The following is a 20,355-nucleotide window of genomic DNA, read 5'->3' as shown; positions in this document are numbered from 1 at the left end:
GGGTACGAGGATCAGAACGTTTTGTTTATTAAAGCACGATTTTAATTGTTCTTATCTTAGCTCATTGTACACTCAATCTTTAAATGAAAATATTATTAATCTCATACAAATGTTCTCATTTGTGTTATAGTATAATCAAGGTCTCGACAAATGATATCAATTCGATGTCCAACGTTGTTTATTTGGATTTTGTCTTCTTGTGATTGACAAAGGCTTGCAGCGGCGATATAAAGCCAAGATCAAAGTATTCCTTATCGAAATTACTGTGTCCAAGAGATCGATCAAATCTGCGCGACGAAGTAAAAGCATTCGTCAAGTTAAGGCTTTTTGTACAACCTACTGAGCAAGAAACAATAAATGTACAATATACGTACAAGAAAATATATTTAGCATTAAGGACAGTGAAAACATTTGTTTAGATGAAATCATGCAAGCTGTATTAAAACCACAACCTCTTCCATAGAATTGAATATTACATGAATCAGTTTCGATGACGATGCATTTTCATGGTAAGCATTTACTAAATCTACATCCAGAATTGGCTTAAGATGAAGGAATCACTTATAAATCAACATTTTTTTATATAAAGTCGATATACGGCTTACTTTTAAAAATGTGTTTGAAATTTAAATTTATTTAAAACACTGTTTCAACTGAAACTTACCGCGCTATTGCACGCTCAAAACACATTACAAGCATCTGAAAAACAAAACAATTGAATAAATAAAAACTTATTTATTTAACACATTCCTAACACATATATTGGTATAATTTTTTTGCTTATAATACTTTACTTAACTATTAGCATAAATATATTAGCATAAATATATTTACATTTATATTTCGATACCTAGATATAAAGTAACGGCCTGTTAATGCCCCACATCTGGACTGGGCTGATACTAAGGCTGAGATCTATTCTCCCATTTGGTTAGGTTTGGAGCGTATTCCAGACTATTATATAGATAGGTTAGAGAGAAAGAGATAATTAAACATGCTTATAAATGCTTTGGAATTAGTATTTTTAATGTCAGGGGAAATAGCTAAGTTTTTGTATGGGTTACTTTTGTAATTCATTAAATTATATGCTTCTAATTGATTCCGGCTTTTTTCCGGATTTTTCGGCCATTCTCATCGAAATCTAGTCCGCCTATATACAATACTTTTTTATGTTATAGGTGGTAAAGGAGCAGGAGGCTCACCGGATGGACATTGACTACCACCGCCCATGGACATCTGCAACACCGGGGGGCTTGCAGGTGCATTGCCGGCCTTTAAGAAATTAGTACGCTCTTTTCTTGAAGGTTCCCAAGTCGTATCGGTTCGGAAAAACCGCCGGCGAAAGCTGGTTCCACAGAGTGGTTGTGCGAGGCAGAAAATGAATACTACACAAACAGAGCGCTCCCTCCCTTTATTTTTCTTTTTTTCTATTCCTACTCTACCTCCCCCTCATAATACAATAGACCAATACGAGAGATACATTACAAAACAGTATTTAGTATTTAGTAGTATTTCCATGTTCTTCATTTCAACTGAGATTCGGAATCGTATAAGCTATAATATATTAATTTAAAAGCCAAACTCTCTATGATGAATAATAATATATTAGCTGTTAAATTACAGTGGTGTTATATTATTGATTACGTCATTGCTTTTAATACATATATGTATTGCTTATAATTAAAAATTTCGTTTTATAATTATTACATCACAGACGTTGTATCTTTTTTTTTTAAATTTTAGCGTGGAGGTATAAGCTTTCTTTTTTTATAATTCGATATATATTCATCCAAACATTTAGGTAGATTTTGTAACATTTTGTTAAGTTTTATTATTTTATTGATTTATATTTAAGGGCTTCCACGTGCCAAGTATGATACTTGTTGTTCTTGTTAAATCCTTAAAAATTGTGTACAAAGAATATAATCTTCAACATTAAAAATATATTTTTTATTAGATATAATCGTTTCTACGGAAAATATAATCAATTTTTCAATTATTATATTTACAATAATTAATCTTTTTGCGAGCGTCATGTAGAATGAACGTCTTGATTCCATTGATTTGACATGTATTCTTGTTGAAGTCTACATATACTAATCTATACTAAGTTATAATATAAAGGTTTAAAATTGTTTGCTTGTATGGTATACCTTCGGAACTAATGAGAAGCAATATCATTCAAGAGTGCTTTAGGGTACAAATTATATTTATATATTACATATGAGATAGTCTTTTAGTGGTCCTAGGTTTCAGTTTTTTCTATGTATCAAGACTACACATTTTTAAATATGATATCCGTCGAGCTATAGGCAAATTCAATAAAAATAAATCATTTAATTCTGATTTTATAACCTCCTTCCTTTTTAACTTCATCCGCATAGATATATAGATCGCAGAAGTTGAACGTTTGCGTAAATTTGAAGGATATATACGAAGTAAAACAATAATAAAACTCTTAGTATGAAATAAAACAAAGGAATTTGTATTCCATAAATTAAAATAAAACAACGCGTGTCATGTAAACGAAAACTCACGCCGTACTGATAGATATTGACGTAACTGAGTTAACAATCATAAGACAGGTGGAACCAGATTTGAAACACATAATACGTATACATCAACGAACTAACTCACCGTAGAAAACATAAGAAAATCCAGTATTATTAAATTACAGCAACATCTATCCCTCTATCGCAATATATAAAGGGATGATAGATACACACACATGGACAATTTGACACTTCACTGACACTAGCTGAGAGTTGGACGTGTGCGCGTGTGCGCATGCGCACGGGCCGCGGTGAACTGGCGAGAGGCTTCGAAGGCGATTCTCGGGATGATTTGCGTAACCGAGAAATGTAATTAGACGTTAATGATTTAGAAAACACAATAATCCTTGGTACATATTTTTCAATGTCAATGTGAATTGTTTGTTTTGTACTCAACAAATTCTAGTTTTCACTAGAATTTAAAATTTTTCATTTCATCTTAGCGTCTTAGTAACGTCAATAAATAAAAAAAAAATAAAAATTGTAGACAGCATTTCAATTTTCGAACAATAGTTTCCAGAAGAAGCATGAATATGTTTTTAAACGTAACAACTCTAATATGAGGCAATGATTCTAGAGTTACCGTGTTATCAACATTGCACAAACTAAGAACAAACAGACATTCCGCAACAAGGACGAAGCTGATAGTCGTGCATAGTATTACACTATTGGCTTCTGACTACACTGCTCACTTGAATATTATGTACTATCTGTTATACGTCTTATTGCTGAGCGACGCACTTTAATTGGATGATTTATAATCATTTTCACCTAGCAATACGAATTTTGGGATTCAAAGTTTTTAAGCAGGTAACCTCAAATTGTCCTCTTTTAAATTCTTAGTAAGCTGCTCACTAGAATATATTGATAATTACAATGTTAATTCACGAGTTCGATACATACGAAAATAACTTATTTTAACCCTACGTCTGTTTATTGACATATCACAAATCGGGTGACTTTTTTTGTGTTTACGTCTGTTTATTTCTGGGTGATACACAAAAATTTGATTGTTTCTGTACATATTCTCGTAATATTATACGACCATATATATAATACGACCATCGACAATCGATTGTCGTTTAACATTTCAAAAAAATCAAATCAAAGATCGTTTGAATATCTTATCAAGGCAATCTGTTATAAAGTAATGATCAGTTTTGACATCAATAATAAAAGAAGCAAAAAAAATCGAAATAGTTTTGTATTAGTATATATCGATACAGGTCCGAAGTAGTCTGTCAGTCCGAAGTGTGCTTGCTATAGTGGTCCTAATGTAGAAATAGCCTGTTTGTAAAACTAAAACTTCGAAGTCAAAGTTAATTCCTTCGTTAGGATTAACAGATATCTTTATTAGGTAATTGATAAAAAAATCAATTCTATGCGTAAGGGCCAAAACATTGCTTCAACAACAAACACTAAAAGAGAAAGTGCAATTTTCACAACCCGTTAGGGTGTTAAGGCGAATATTAATAGGCTACCTGCGTTTAATAGCTTATAGGAACGTGCCGTTCTTACCAAATACGAAAGACATTCGTATGCCATGGACATTGGTATTAAATAATACCATTAAATGATAGCAGACACGACCATTGCGTAAAAATTTAATCTATTCAATATAATTGTTTAATACACTAAATGTAGAAAGACGTAAAACTCTTGTCATCATAATTATGATAAGTCATTTTCCAAAATATGATTCTAAATTGGTGTAATTTTTATAAAGAACATGAAAGTGATCTATAGAATTTGGAACTAAGGACGGACAATAGGAGGAATTACGTTGCTTTCATATATGGAAAGCGAGAAGAAATGTTCCCAAGCCCAGTGACAAGATGTTATCTAATTTCGGTAGTAAATGAGACAATGAGAGGTAATGAAATGACGCAACCGTCTTGTAATAGCATGGGAACTAGACATGGCTGTATTGATGAGTAGGCGGAAATGTTTGAGGAAGTAAACAATTGGTAGGCTTATTATATTTAACGCTTTCACTGACACCCCAATTTTCACGACGGCTGTAATGTAGACTAAATTATTCAATAGCAAATTATTTTAACAACAATATTTCTCGCAATAATAATTTAAATATAAAATGCGTTCTGACCACACTAGATATATCGATGGAACTAAATAGCCTTACTAGCTTTTGTTAATTTAGTTTTTTTTCGAACTACTTACTGGATTAATGTAAAAAGTACCTAAATCCGTATCATGTCTTAAACTCACTGTAAGGTAAATTTTTGGACGATCGAGGCGTTGAAATGCTTAGACCAGAATATACGAACGTCTAAATAATTTTGTCTGTCATAATCAAATAAAATCAGATCAATATTGGTTTGTCCCTATCGAGTGTTACCTGCATAAAAACATTTGGCAAACTTTTTTTGGCTGCCTGACTGACTCAAATCCTTCTTGGGAATGTTTGTCAGTTGGTTTTCGACCGTTGTGAAATGTATAGGTTCGGTTGCATTTATATGATACACTTATTCACCTAACAAAAAATTCCGTAGTCGGTTGTAAGATTTTCTGCCGGAACTACACGGCAAAGCTTTGAGTAGTCATCAATAATAGCTTTATATCTTAAATAAGTATCTCATCGATGTCTTAATTGATATTAATATAACAATGTTTTGCTTTGCGTTCTTGACAGTGAAAAATATATCTTCCTCTACATATATATTATTCAAGATAAGATAATCAATTTAACTGACCAACCTATATTTTTATTAATCACAAATCAATCATGTACGACATTAGGTATTTTAAAGATTTTTTACAATCATAACCGGAACTATTAAAGTCAGACTAAATATCTTTATTCAATATATTATCACAACACTTACTTATTGATTGCCAAAAAATGCGATTTATTCTAGTAGACTTTTACAAGCACTTTCGAATCGTCATTCCAAAGAATTTAATTAAATATATCACAGGTTCGGAATGAAGATTCTACCGAGAAAAAACGATAGGATACAGTACACTGTATTGTGTTCCGGTTAGAAGGGTGAGCGAGCCAATGTAATCACAGGCACAAGGGACATAACATCTTAGTTCCCGAGGTTGGTGGCGCATAGGTGATGTAAGGAATGGTTAATATTTCTTACAGCGCCTTTGTCTATGGGCGGTGGTGACCACTTACCATCAGGTGGCCCATATGCTCGTCCGCCAACCAATCCCATAAATAAAAGAAAAAAAAAAAAAAAAATACCCACCCAAAAAGTCTGTATCAGGATATCTGACGAAAGTATACGTAATTGTTACTGCTAGAAACAATCATAGAACTTATTAAGTATCCTGTAATTTATATAATAGTAACTTTTACTGTTCTTTTGAAAAAAGACCTAAATCGATAGTACTTTACAATTTGCGAAAAGTACATTCTCAATATATTGATTTAACATTAGGTTCAACCTTGCGATACGCGTGCGCAGCGCGCCATTTATTTAAAAAAAAATCAAATACGATCCAAATAAGTAATTAGCCTGTACAACTCGTTTGAAGTGTATGGGATACAGTTCTAAAAAGTTCGCATTCTTATAATATTTCAAACTTGCGATTGGATTACTTAAAACCTTGCGTAATATTTTTTTAACGATGTCATAAAAAGTTGATTTCTGAACATGTTCTAGAAGCGAGCGAGGTTTAGATATTAATTAATACGAAACCGATTTGATTCGAGGTAACGTAAGTCTTTGCTTGAGACGCATAAATAGTAACGCGAAAGATGAAATAGTTATTAATTGTGTTTATGTACCCACAGTGAACGTTTACATCAATCAAGTTGTGCGTAAAACTCATTAATAACACCTACAAAAGTTCATCTTATTTGCCACCTAGAATAGCCATGAATATTCAAAGTGAAGCTAGTTTGGGCGCAATGAGAGTAAGACCAAGATCGAACATACATATGTGTAGTGTGTACCGTTCACAAAATGACTCATTTCTAATTATTATATTATTTTACAAGTAAATATTTTACTTTAATCACCTACGAAAAACTTATTATTAATAAATGTCAATGACCTATATGGTTTCATATAGAGTTAGTATTTGTATTTAATTTGTAATGATACATAGAATATTATTTATTTTATTGAATAGTGTGCGATTTTTTTTTTTAGTTTCATATAATTATTATTGAAGCCGTAAAAAGGTATGTTGTAATTCTACAAATTTATACTGTATTATTTTAGAATAAAGGTAAATGTTAGTCGTTAGTCTTGCCTTTACTAAGTAAAGTACGAAGCTTGTTAATACAGTCCGAGCCTAAGTGCCAGCCATACCAGGGAAATATTACATATTCCAAAGCGAATAAAAGGACACACACAAGTACGGAGCGCGTACGTCATTCCTACATCAATTTGTATAGAAGTCGATTATTTTTCTCAATACTGTAGTACTTCTCTTTAAGGATAAACTCGAAACTCTCCGATGTAATATATTATAACTAGCTGAGCTTGCGGCTTTGCCCGCGCGGAATTTATACAATTTTACCCATATGTTTATACGAAAAATTAAAGGATTTGTTTATGTGTTACCGTAAAATGTGATATACCGCAATATATTCTTATTTTTATGACAATTGTAGGTGGCCAGCTGATGGTAAGAGGCCACCACTGCCAAAGACATTTGATGATGATGATCAGATAACGCCGTAAGAGAATTTAATCATTCCTTTTCATCGCCAATGCGCCATCAACCATGTGAACTAAGATGTCCTTTGTGCGCCGTACATACGTATGTCAGTCGGATAAGCATCGAAAATATATTTGTAACATAAGTAAAATCTTGGCGGTTTTTCTCGATGGAAAATATTCCGAACCGGTAACCAACCGATAGCTTCAAGTTTTTTTAACAATAAGAAATTAAATATATTTTGATTTCATACGATCATAATTTATTTAGATATTCCATTAATGAATTACGCAACGTATAAAAAAATCGTCAATCATTATAACTATTTCCGTGTTCGTACGAAGAATGCTAGAGGTGATGAAATTCAAATTTGCCTTTAAAAACTTTTAAAAATTTGTTTAATTTTTTTTATAAGTCAAAATGTCCTTATGATATATTTCTTAAACAACTAAAGTAGGCAGATATATTTGCTCAAGTTTGGTCATGGTAAATGGTAATACATTGCAACATCTTAAGCTGCGATTATATATATAAATAGGTATACAGAATCGTGCATACGCTCGGAATGCGTTTCGGGGCCTTGAATGAACTCCTCATTAACCGCTAATTGCAAAACGCCTGTCGGTTTTACGAAGAATACAAAGGCGTTCTTAGTTCTTTCGGAGCTGTCGTGTGTAGTTCATTGTTTTTATTTCTGGACGCGAGCCCTTCGCATCCAACGAATATTTTCATGATCATGATTATAAAATCGTCCAAGAAGGAATAACGCTACTGTAACATTATTAAATTTCTCTTGTAAAATATTTTATGCGTAAGAAAAAGTAATTAAAATAAAATTTGATTAGAGACGAAATGATTATTCTATTTGCAATGCGATCAATTGTTCTTTTTTATATAATTTTATAACGCTGACAATATTCGTCTGATATGCCGCCTGCAGGCCGCGCGGCCGGCGCTTTCAGTTTTAGCAAATGAATACTCACTAAGATGACTCATGTAGGGGCTAGTTAATTTTTTCAGTTCCTGGCACCTCCTGGCACGACTTGAACAAGATTATAAACAAGATAACGCACTATTATTAATTCTATCGTATGGAAACAAAACAGGATCATGCAAGTGTAGTTGACCAAATTACATGCGCTGAAATTTAAATATTGATTTACCTTTGTTTACTAAGTGACATAATGCATTACGTTGATAAAGAAGTTTACCTTACCAGGTAAGCCTTTATGATATCATTGTGTACTCGAAACACGATTAAATCTCAATTATAAAATTATTATCAAACATAAAGAAAAAAATAACATCAGTCGTAAAATAATTTTAACTTTAATAGAAAGTCCTGCTAAGACTTAGATGAAGCAAGACGTAGGTTTAGTTACAATATACATATGTACGTGCACGGCTGGTTATTTCCCTATGAAGACATTAGTTCATAAAACATACTCAATATATAAAAGCTATATTCGCTCGCACTCACACCACTATTGTTTTAATTTGAAAATATTTTAATATAAATCTTTCCACAATATAAAACTTAGATGGTAACTTTATGATAGTGAGATCATTATAGTTTACGTCACAGCAACCTATAAAGTTTAATTATGTTATCTATTGTTAAATTGACATGTTTACCGCGCCTTTGGTCTATTGTATCTTTATGTTTTACTTGGTGGTCAAGCTTTTTGCAACCCTGGTTGGTTCGGTACCACCCACTTATCAGATATTCTACCGTCAAACAGCAGTGCTGTTGTATTCCGGTATGAAGGGTGAGTGAGCCAATATAACTACAGACACAAGGGACTTCTTCTAACATCGTATTTCTCAAGGTTGGTTGCGCATTGGCGATGTAAGAAATGATTAATACTTATTGTCTATGTAGTGACCACTTCCCATCAGGTGGCCCATTTGCTCGTTCTCCTACTACTACTAATATCTGTCTGAATATACCTTAAAGACATTAGTTTTACATAATTTATCTAAGCCTTCAATTGAGCTTGTATCTTTGCACAGGCTAAGTCGTGCCGGGGCGCATAAACAAAATTGGAAAGTTATAATCGTAACGCGAACGTTACTAGACAGATACCTAGTTATTAATATAACATAATAAAAACAACATCAGATATGAATCTCAGTGTTGTATCATTATGTCATAAATCAGCCAGAATACTAACGTAAAAACATTTAGATTTCGAATTTATCAATATTTGTGAGATATACTTACATAATATTACGAGATAACAACGTATAATAAAGTGAAAATAAAATGTAAAATGAATTTGAAAAAGTTTAATAATAAAATATTAATAATAGATCTACTTATAACGAAATTTTATTTATAGTACTATTCAATCACGACGGCATGCCTCTCTTCTTTAAACTACACGTAAACCTTAAAACCAAAGGTGATTATAGAAATTTATATGTATTTACATGTATCTTATATAAACGTCTCACGCACACTAAGTCACAAGGACGAGCGTCACTTAATATTAATAAACGCCGATAATTTAAAGGAGCGGGGCGCGCCTTCGTAAGCGAATAGATCTATATGCCGTATTAAGAGACATACAATTCTCAAAGCGTTATTAAGTTCATGTACATTATACAATAATTATAAGGATCCATCATTTTTGTTAAATTATAATTTAATTGAAACACGAAGCGCGCTAACTGCAATTAACTTTTGTTGTTTCTCCGTCTTACTCCAAACTAATAATGTCTACATAGTATGACATAAAGTCGCTTCTCGCATTTTTACGCTTAGATCTCTTTAACTACGCAACGGATTTTAATGCGGTTTTCATCAAACATACCGTTTCAAGACGAAGATTTATCTGTACAATACATGGCTATCATTATAGAGAAAAGTCGAGAATTTCAACTTTCCTAGACAGAAGAAATAACACGAATCCTTCTTTTTATGTTTGTTCTTCAATTTGAAAGTTTAACACAGATACTTATTGCGCCCATGCGAAGCCGGGCCGAGTAGCTAGTTATGTATAAAATTTACTACTTGCATTTGGCATAGACGATTATAAATCATAGTATTACAGTAATTAAATGAGCGTTTATTATGAAAAGAGAGGCAGTAAAAACTGGTTATATTTTAACATCATGTTATGTGGGAGTACCCGAAGGTCCGTTCATCGTAGACGCGACAGGCATCGTAAATCGATCACTTTGATATGTCCTTGCGCGGGAGTCGAAAGCTAATGTTTAGGATTATTTTGCAACACACACTCGTAACAGAGGATGTTTAACGCATAACAATAAACGACTTATGTTAACAGGTTGTCATGTCAATGGCGGTACCGGTATAAAATTCTAATGAAGTTTTGCCAATTAATTAATTCAAGGAAATTTGTACATTTCTGTAACCCACTTTGGAGAGAAAATGCACACAGAACTCAAGCGGAACGGCAAAAGCGGAGAATTACACTTTTATGGCAATCTTAAAATGTCTCGACTTCTGTAATCGATTTGTTCTTAACTGCCACATAAAACCGACAAACGAAAATCCGTTACTTAGAACAGGTGGACAGCCCTGAATGTAACAGAGTCAACAAACCTCCAGGTATTTAACCGCATAATGCTTTTCGCGAGCACGTCTCCGTCGATATGTCGACCGTAAAAGTAAGATATTTTGTCGAGGCCTATATTTTTGTAATAACTTCACGTTCTACACTACACTTTACTTCTGTAAATTTATTAAAACAATTCAAATATATATTTTTTTTTAATATTGGACAACATCACATATATTAGTCTGATCCCAATGTAAGTAGCTAAAGCACTTGTGTTATGGAAAATCAGAAGTAACGACGGTACCACAGACACCCAAGACAATATAGAAAACTAATGAACTTTTTCTACATCGACTCGGCCGTGAATCGAACCCGGGACCTCAGAATGGCGTACCCATGAAAACCGGTGTACACACTACTCGACCACGGAGGTCGTCATATTGTTAAAATAATTGTTAAATTACAGATAATGTTCAGTAGTTCTTCGCAAAAAAATCTTTATTATTTATTGGCAACAAAGCCAGTGTCGCTATTTACTCGACTGGTCGTTAACCTACTACCGACGATAGAGAATAATTTAGCTCATAAAGCAGACGCGACAGATTACTTGTTAATTGTTTACGTTCTATAAATAGTCAGAACTTACCATGAAGGATTACTGACTGTACAGTAAACAGTATTATTCTGTCTGTATAGGGTAATAACAGTACAATAAGGTGTTTTACGGTGTTAAGTTTACAGCTATTTGACCTTTGTATGTTTTTTGACAAACATCGTTAGCACGTTGAAAGTTACTTGGAGATATACATATTTTTTCATTAATTTATATTGAGAATTTACCATACAGCTGAGATGACCCAGTGGTTAGAAAACGTGCATCTGAACCGATTATTGCGGGGTCAAACCCAGACAAGCAACACTGAATTTTCATGTGCTTAATTTGTGTTTATAATTCATCTAGTGCTCGGCGGTGAAGGAAAACATCGTGAGTAAAACCTGCATGTGTCTAATTTCAACGAAATTCTGCCACATCTGTATCCACCAACCCGCATTGGAGCAGCGTGGTGGAATATGCTCCAAACCTTCTCCTCAAAGGCAGGAGGCCTTAGCCCAGCAGTGGGAAATTTACAGGCTGTTAATGTAATGTATGTATGTAACTGCTAATATTTTCGATGCTAGGCTCTTCTGTTTTGACATATTCTTTATCGCAGTATCGTGCAAATATCCGACGCAGGCGCAGTCAATTTAATGCACGACTGCATGAGATGATCACTTCATAAGGTGTTCTCAATTGATTTTCTTTGATGTTTATTCATTCATAATAACAAACAAAATATTTTTAATAAGGTATTAGCATAAATATTTATGACTATAGCGACAAAATTACGTCTTTCTTAAAATATTTTTGAGAGCAAAATGCAATAAAAAATAATTTATTGAATACCGGCGACGGTAATTCAAAATCTATTTTGGTATTATTCTTCCTTTTATACTGTCACAGCTGTATATGTATGTCTTAATGCTTAGACATTTTTAAAGAAATAAAAAAAAAAAAAACAAACCAAATTCCATATACAAGTAATTAAAATTAGTTTTCAAATACGCATGTATGTAAAATATGTACAGATAGAGGGAAACCCATTTAAATGTCGGTAGATTTAATACGAGTTTCAATGTCCAGGGTGAAAGACACGCTACACCTACTTAACAAAGCGTCATTCATCGGGTTTCCTTAATTAGATTGACAGGGTCAATATACAGAATTCACAAGTTATCTACAGGATACAAACCGCGGATGCGAAGTCCGATAACTGAAAATATGAACGATACTATTCGACAAAGGATCATAAGAGGCTTTGTTGTATGTTTTTGACATAAATAAAGCTTGTTAGATTGATGTCAACTATGTAAGTGAGACTTAATGAATACAATGTTTTTAAAATGTAACTAGCTGTTACCAGAACTCGCACGGGTAAAATACGGGTTTCCATAAAACGTTTGTATTGTAGTAAAAATATATAAAGAAAAAAATCTTGTTTTCTTAGTGTTTTCTCTGGCGTATGCAGAACACGTCAGAAAAGTTTCATAACAATCAGATGATGTATATAATAATAGTTTAGGAACGCATAGAGGACATACAAACATATAAACATTTACTTTTACTTATTAAGTAGATGTGTAGTTAAAATATTATTACCCCAGGCTCCCGTATATTGTTGAATTGGCGTCATGATATGCATAAAATATAAAATAACATCTCAGAATTTATAATATTTTATATAAATCCTTTCATAAATTCAACGCAAAGCGCATGTCATTCTGCTGCATTAATTGCTTTCTATTTCACTCGGATCATTAATCAAGGCAACGAAAACATTAAAAACAATATAATAATATGGTGAAAAATTATAGACAGATCGTAGCTTTAGAGTGTGCTTCTCTAAAGTTAAACGCCATCGTGACGTCGATACGAGATAACGGAGTCTGATAACACGCGATATTTTTTGTAAGGCCGTTTAAACATAACACTAAAGCCATGTACAAAATCTCTCTGACAAACAAGCGCCAATGAAACAACGGTTCGAGGTTCTCCGTTAACTGAGCCTGATATTGTAAAGTATCAAAGTGCTCGAATAAATATTTTCCAGAATGTATGATTTCATATTACACAGTGAGTTTGCGTTAATTAATTCTAAAACGGAAGCAACGTGATAAGTAATCAGACACTAACTAAACAATCACTAATGCGGCCAAGGATTTATTACTCAGAATAAAATTATAATGTAAAGATTAAATATTATCATACACTTTATTTTAATATTTTTTATCTGTATTTTTAGAGAAGACAAGACAACAAACAGTGCGATCTTGTATCACAAACAACTGTCATAAAGATACGCGTTCAACAAAAAATAATTGAGTTTTTAAAATAACATTCTGAATGTGTAAAATCGTCAACAACGTCGAAACATTGATTATTTTATAGTGGTGGTACATAGTTAAATTGGTTTTATTTCCATATGAAACCTTTTTCAAAATAAAATGTTGCTAGTACTAAATACTGTTTTACAGTTTTAATAATAGTAAAGTTCAGTCTATATTACTACACACGTAGACTACATTTGATATTAAGTATTATTTTCTATAAGATGAGCTATTTTCACTTGCCCTGTTCATCTATGTAAATTATCATCAATAAGGCAGTTTTAACTTTGCCTATTCAAAAGTTTAAAGCTCGTGTCAAAAAAACAAAAAAATATATACATATGTCTTTTATGTTACTTAATACAAACTTATATTCATTATAAAAAAGCGCGGACTTAGTATTTGTTAATTTAAGGCAGGATGTATGTATATAAATTTAATTGTATTTTATTGAAAAACTTTGTAATTTAAATGGTGGAAAAGTGTAACCACTGAGTTTCTTGCCGATCCCGATTCAAACATGCTTTTATGAGCCTACTTGACAAAATAATATTTGATTTTTGATTTTGAATATTAATATTGTGAGAGATAGTATACATAAGAATATATTTTTCTCAATTAAATTAAATTAGTTAAAAGTTCGTATCCGGACTCTCCGTACCGAGTTTCAACAAATAGCATAAAACAGAATAGAGTTATATATTTCTATAGCATATATAGATAATCATCTCATCGCAGTACACGACCGTGAAATATGAGAAAGTGAAATGCGATTATCAAAATAGCGTATCACCTTGAGTTGTTTTTTATCATTTCACGGGTGGGAAGTGATTTCTGACAGAATAACGCCGTCGATGATGGAATACAAATGAGATTGACACATATTTTAAGCGGAGGTATGTCTTCAGTACTTTTACGTTGCGAAATGGACACGTTTATAATTACTAAAGGTGTACCTTAACTTAAATACATTATAGTAGTAATATTACATTAATTTTGTATGGAAGATATATGTATATCATAATAGCTATTTTTCATCTAGCAAAGACAGATTAATAATAATATTATATATAATTATTTAAATAATGCATCGGTTTAATTTTTTTTTATGTGATAGGTGGCAAAAGGGCAAGAGGAATGGTCACCTGATGGAAAGTGACTAAAATTAAAACAATAAAGTCTGTTAATGTCCAACTGCTGGGTCTCTTTTCCTTATTTTTTTGATAAGATTTTTTGGGGCTAACCATTCCACACTGTTTCAATTTAGATTGGAACAGTACCCCGTACAGGTTTCCTCGCGATATTTGCCTTCATCGGAATCATCGGTTAAGATTCACTTCTTCTACCACTACTAAGCGGCAGAAGTAAAACAATATAATATAACATATTGAGCCAAAGCGCATAGAACACGTAGGTCATAGCTTATCACCACTGATTATCACGTACTTTATTTGTTTATAATATACATGCTCGACGTAAATGAAAACATCGCGAGAAAATTGATATTCTAGAAGCGTGGCGAAATTAACTGCAAATAATATTTGGCTATTACTGGTAAAGTGATCATTATCCCCTTTCCGACGTCCAATCGTCCCAGCTGTTAAGACGTAGAAACGGCAACCGTATATAATAAATCGTTCGATGAACTTTGTCCAATGGCTTGGAACAATACTTAACGCATTAGCTGAATCAGTGTCCAGATAGTTATTATTATCTCCGACCCGTGTTCATAGAGACAACCATTAACATTTTCAACAAAACACATACTAGTCAAAGAATATACAATTACTACGTGATACTAGTCTCCTCTAGTCTATCGTACTGTACGCCGTATGATTGATTTCACTTTCAAACCCTACGACTCTTGGGAAGCCTGATAGGCTAGAAATAGCTCAATATGAATATTAATTGGTTTGAATAACGTAACTTTCTTAATACTGGCCAATCAGGATATAATGTAAAATGTATCCAATAAAAATATTCATCCCAATGAAAGTGAATATTATGTAATGAAAGGATTTGGCTACCTTTCAATTATTCCGAAGCTTGTTCATGTAACATTGCGGAAGCTGCTTCGGAGTATATTTAAATGAACAACACCGTTAATAATTGCAATTCATTTTTTTAAATCTAACAAATTTTATTTTGGGTTGTAAATTTAACTCATACTTAAGCTCACGAAGCACAGCTTGACCAGGTATAAACTTGCAACATTTAGTTAAAATTCAAGAGCTTGAAGTCAGTGGGTCATAGCGACTATCAAATCAAAAATCACAGGCACATACATTCTAGATATATGGAATAATAAAAGTTTTATTAATTAATGTTACCTTTGTAACATTAATTAATAAAACTTTTGCATAATAATGCTTTGTCCTTTGCAAAATTAGGTATGCACTATCCGGTCGGATGGTATTCATTCGACGGGATGCTATTAAGAATGACCGGAGGCCGGATAGTAACCGTCCGCAGTCATCCGTTTCATCTCTAGTTTATAATACGTTTAAAAAACGTTTATGATATATCTAGAAATAAACTGCATGATATTTGTTCTGAATGCAATAGCTTATACAGCAAAAAAAAGAATACTTTTTCAATAGCTAAATAATGACAATTACATATAAATATAAGATTTAAAATTTAATTAAATTTTAATATAAAAAAAAATTATGTATGTAATTTCGCTGTTAAATTGGAGCTTAGTTTTTTGGACACCTTTATCAAGTTACAATATCTAAATATAGTAAACTAGTTGCCGCCCGAGGGTTCGTTCGCATTTTAGTTCGTCAGGTGTTAGTCATAATAAATAGCCAGATCCTTACTTGGAGTTCAAGCTTGTTTCATATGAAATTAATCAAATTCGGTTCAGTACTTTGAAAGAGCAACAGACGGAGTTACATTTGTTACTAATATTAGTATAGATATAGTTCATGTTTGGTTTCAAAGGCTGTATTCATGTCGCCAATCCGGACATTTTTGAGGCATCGAAAGTTCTAGAAAGAGATTTAAACACCTTTTCAATCAATAACTCGAAGTATATTTTAGTTGCTCAGTATAATAATACCGTGACAAGTTATCGGTCTCGGTGAACCGTTGCTAATCTCAACGTTGAGCGACTGTGAAGTTATGGAGATTGAGAGTATAATGCGTTTACGGATAAAATACATGGGAAGTGCTGCGCTTGAATAAAAACACGCCATCTTAAACTTCATGTACGGTATATCATAAATTAAGTACAAAATTAAGCAGTACCTATACGAGACTGCATATTTATCAGCTATAGTAAAGCTATGCTCATAGTTTTCCTCATTGGATAAAACACGGCCGCAAATCTTAAGAATTAACCTAGTATGCGAGAAGTATTATAGTGCACCAGTTTGCGAACAAAAATTATCACTCTCTATTCACTTACTGCCTAAAACCGACGGAATGGTAATGCGAATCATGGCCAGAGATCTGGCACAGGTTAAACTGCTTTTCATGCTTCTCCGAGGCCTAACAGTGTAACGCTGACAATTTCTCTAATTCTGGGCCGCTACTGAGAGTTTATTGTCAATAAACTCCAATAAATTTTGATTGATACATCCTTAAGATTTCAGATCAGTAGACTTTTAGTTACCTAGAACAATAAGGTCTCTGTTTAAAATTTATAGAATTTCATTTATAGTCCAATTAATATTTGTGTTCAAAGGTAAGGATAGAAGGCATATTAAATGTTTTTCTGTCCATGGTTAATTAGGAAGCAAATGAACGGAAATTCATAAAGCGTATAGTATGTTCCTTACTATGATGGTTATCTATTGATATGTTTGTTATTGCGTGATAACACTTAATATTAATGTCCGTTAATTTACAGGGAAACAATTTGTAATACTTTTAAATAAATAAGGGGAAAGCTACATTGATTAAAATTCGCAAATCAAGTTTTTTTTTTAAATATTGTATTTACTCATTTGTTTAATTCTTAAATCAAAATATTTCTTATGTAAATTAAAGTATAATTCACTTTAAATGTAATAACTTATAATGTACTTTAATGTAGATACATATATAAATAACCAAGTAAGTATTTATTTAAAAGCACACGTGTGGCCCTCGGGAATATATAAGCCACACCGGTTTGTGACTCAAAACGAACAAAACGATTTCATCTACGATCGGCAAACAAAATAATATAAAAACCAAACTAGCGAAACCACTCTCCGAGTTCCTTCTGGCGTGAGTCATCGCGAAAGTAACTGTCGTTATTTGAAATAATACCTATTTATCCTAAACTGTCTGTTGCTTACGATTACAATTATGTGGTTAAATGTTACTGAATACATATTATAATACTAATTCTTAAACCTTAGATTTACTTATTTCATGCGATTTCCTAATAACTCAGCTATATTGTTCACTACTAAGAGTTTATGATTAATATATCTTTATTTATAAAACGTCTTGTATTATAAATATACCACTTAACCACTTATTTCCACTTCCAATAGTGAATATCATAGATAAGCCTAATATTGTGTCAATTTGCTGTCAAATGTTGTTTATTTGGTTTTTTCCTGTTATGGTTGGAATAGAGTATATTTGAACTTTGGTCACAAGGTAATGAATAGTACAGGAATGCATACGTGAAACAAGACTTTTTATATAAAAAGATAATAACATATCATTTATATTTCTCGTCATCAAGATATAATTTAATTATTTATATCAATTTTCAAACTTTCATTATTACTATTAATTTTTAATGATTCATTCGATTTTTGTCTCTATGTGACTCACCTTATGATATTATTGACTTTTTAATTAAAAGATACAATTCAGTTTAATAAGATTTTAATTTATGCTTTCATATAAATGATGTTCTGTGTTTAAGAGATAACTGTCATCCCTTCATTAATAATAATAATTATAAGTTGATAGTTAATTCTTCGAAGAACAATTGTATATATTAAAAACATATGAAATTTATAATTGTTTTTTTTCAATTCAATACATTGAATTGAAGAAAATAAATTCTAGAAATGAGGCAATACATACAATTATTTACTTAAAGCATAAAAATTAAAAAAAAACAATATTATATCACTTAAACATCTATATATTTGTACATATAATGTTGTCAATTTTGTCATGTAAACAATTGACAAGTTGGCACATATAAGAAAAAAACATGTACTGTTATTCTCTACTCCCAAAAAATGTTATTGAAATTTTAGTAGTGAAGACATACAATCCATTTTATTTATCTTTAGGCAGACAATTGAATGGATCACTTGAATGTAAGCAGCACTGCAAATACTATAACACTGCATATACCATTAATGTACTGCCAACTGATAGTTCTAAATATTCCATCTCTTGTGATTATGGTAAGCCAGGGGTCACTGTTCATGCTAGAACACAGCAATACAGAGTATTAATGAGTTGGTGAGGTATAATTGCAAAAGTGCATATTAACAGTGCATATTCTTTTTTTTATGGCATTGGTTGGCAGACGAGCATATGGGCCACCAGATGGTAAGTGGTCACCACCGCCCATAGACAAAGGCGCTGTAAGAAATATTAACCATTCCTTACATCACCTATGCGCCACCAACCTTGGAAACTAAGATGTTATATTGAATGTCTTTATTATTTCTCGCCTTTATATATAATTTACAAAATTTGCACATGCACAGTTTAATTTCAGTTTTATTTTATATTTGTTAGTGAATCTTAAAATAATATTTTTTTTAATGATTTTATTAAGCATACTCTGTTATTTACATAACTTTTAGTTGCATGCTGAGTTAGAATCTAATTGGTATATTATGCTTTGCAACACTATTTTTATATCTGTTTTTTGGCATTATTATAAAATAAATGTTTCTTAATTTAAAGCAATGTGATTAAAAAAAATAAACTTCTTAAAGAATATTCATATATACATAAACCTTTAAATTTTATCGAAAGTATGTTAGTATATTTAATAATGAATATGCAGCATTTATTATGAGCCTGAGCGTAAATAGTTCAAGTATTTTATAATGACCATAAATTTCCAATAACAATCTAAAATTGCTTAGAACATTATAACATCCTGTATACTTAATGATAAGTTGATGAAATCCTCTAAGATATACTAAACCTTTCAATCTGTATCTATGTAATGTTGCAACATTGTGGTAGTGTTTCTAGAGTACACAATCTCTGAGCTAATAAAACTGAACTTTCTATGCTTTTTAAAGTGTGTTTAGGTGTTTAATATTTACATAGTTTAACTGACATGTTTAAAAGAGAAAGAGATAGAACATTTTTGTATCGTAAAACTAGCACATTAATGATTTCATACAGTATTGTCAGCATAAAACGAAAATCATATATTTTTATTGTTTACACTACGACGTTACTTTTAATCATATTAAAGGTTTTTTGAAAAAAAAATTAAGCACTTGATAATTATCCTATATACATACCTTTTGGTTATTAAGAAAAGTTCATAACTGTTAAAACTCAGATACAAAATTTAAACAGCACATACCATTTTTATAACTTCCACGAATGTTTGTTTACACTAAGATCTTTTAGAGCTAACTTTTTTTCTTTTTAAAACATATAAACATAGCGAAAATTTTACATTGAAATAACTTTTAACTTTAGTAAAACAATTTCAACATAGCAGAATAACAAAACTCAGCTGCGGTAAGAAGTTTCAACTTTACATTTGCAGA

At 31.8% G+C, this 20,355-nt stretch overlaps 1 protein-coding gene across 5 annotated transcripts in view; it reads right to left on the bottom strand.

Moving 5' to 3' along the window:
* The window catches only part of Exn (Ephexin), an 83,762-nt gene extending 80,946 nt beyond the window's left edge, over positions 1-2,816 (bottom strand). For 4 of the 5 annotated variants that reach the window (XM_026645703.2, XM_026645710.2, XM_026645709.2 and 1 more), the window contains exons 1-2: positions 2,638-2,816; positions 665-699 (exon numbers count right to left, since the gene is read on the bottom strand). The gene's annotated coding sequence lies outside the window, so the exon portion shown is untranslated. The remainder of the gene's footprint in view (positions 1-664; positions 700-2,637) is intronic. The other variant, XM_026645704.2, reaches the window with a different exon arrangement.
* Positions 2,817-20,355: the final 17,539 nt, after the last annotated feature.

Source organism: Vanessa tameamea, chromosome 8 (assembly GCF_037043105.1).
Source record: "Vanessa tameamea isolate UH-Manoa-2023 chromosome 8, ilVanTame1 primary haplotype, whole genome shotgun sequence".
In the NCBI taxonomy this organism is placed as follows: domain Eukaryota; kingdom Metazoa; phylum Arthropoda; class Insecta; order Lepidoptera; family Nymphalidae; genus Vanessa; species Vanessa tameamea.
This window is presented reverse-complemented; position numbering and strand designations above follow the sequence as displayed.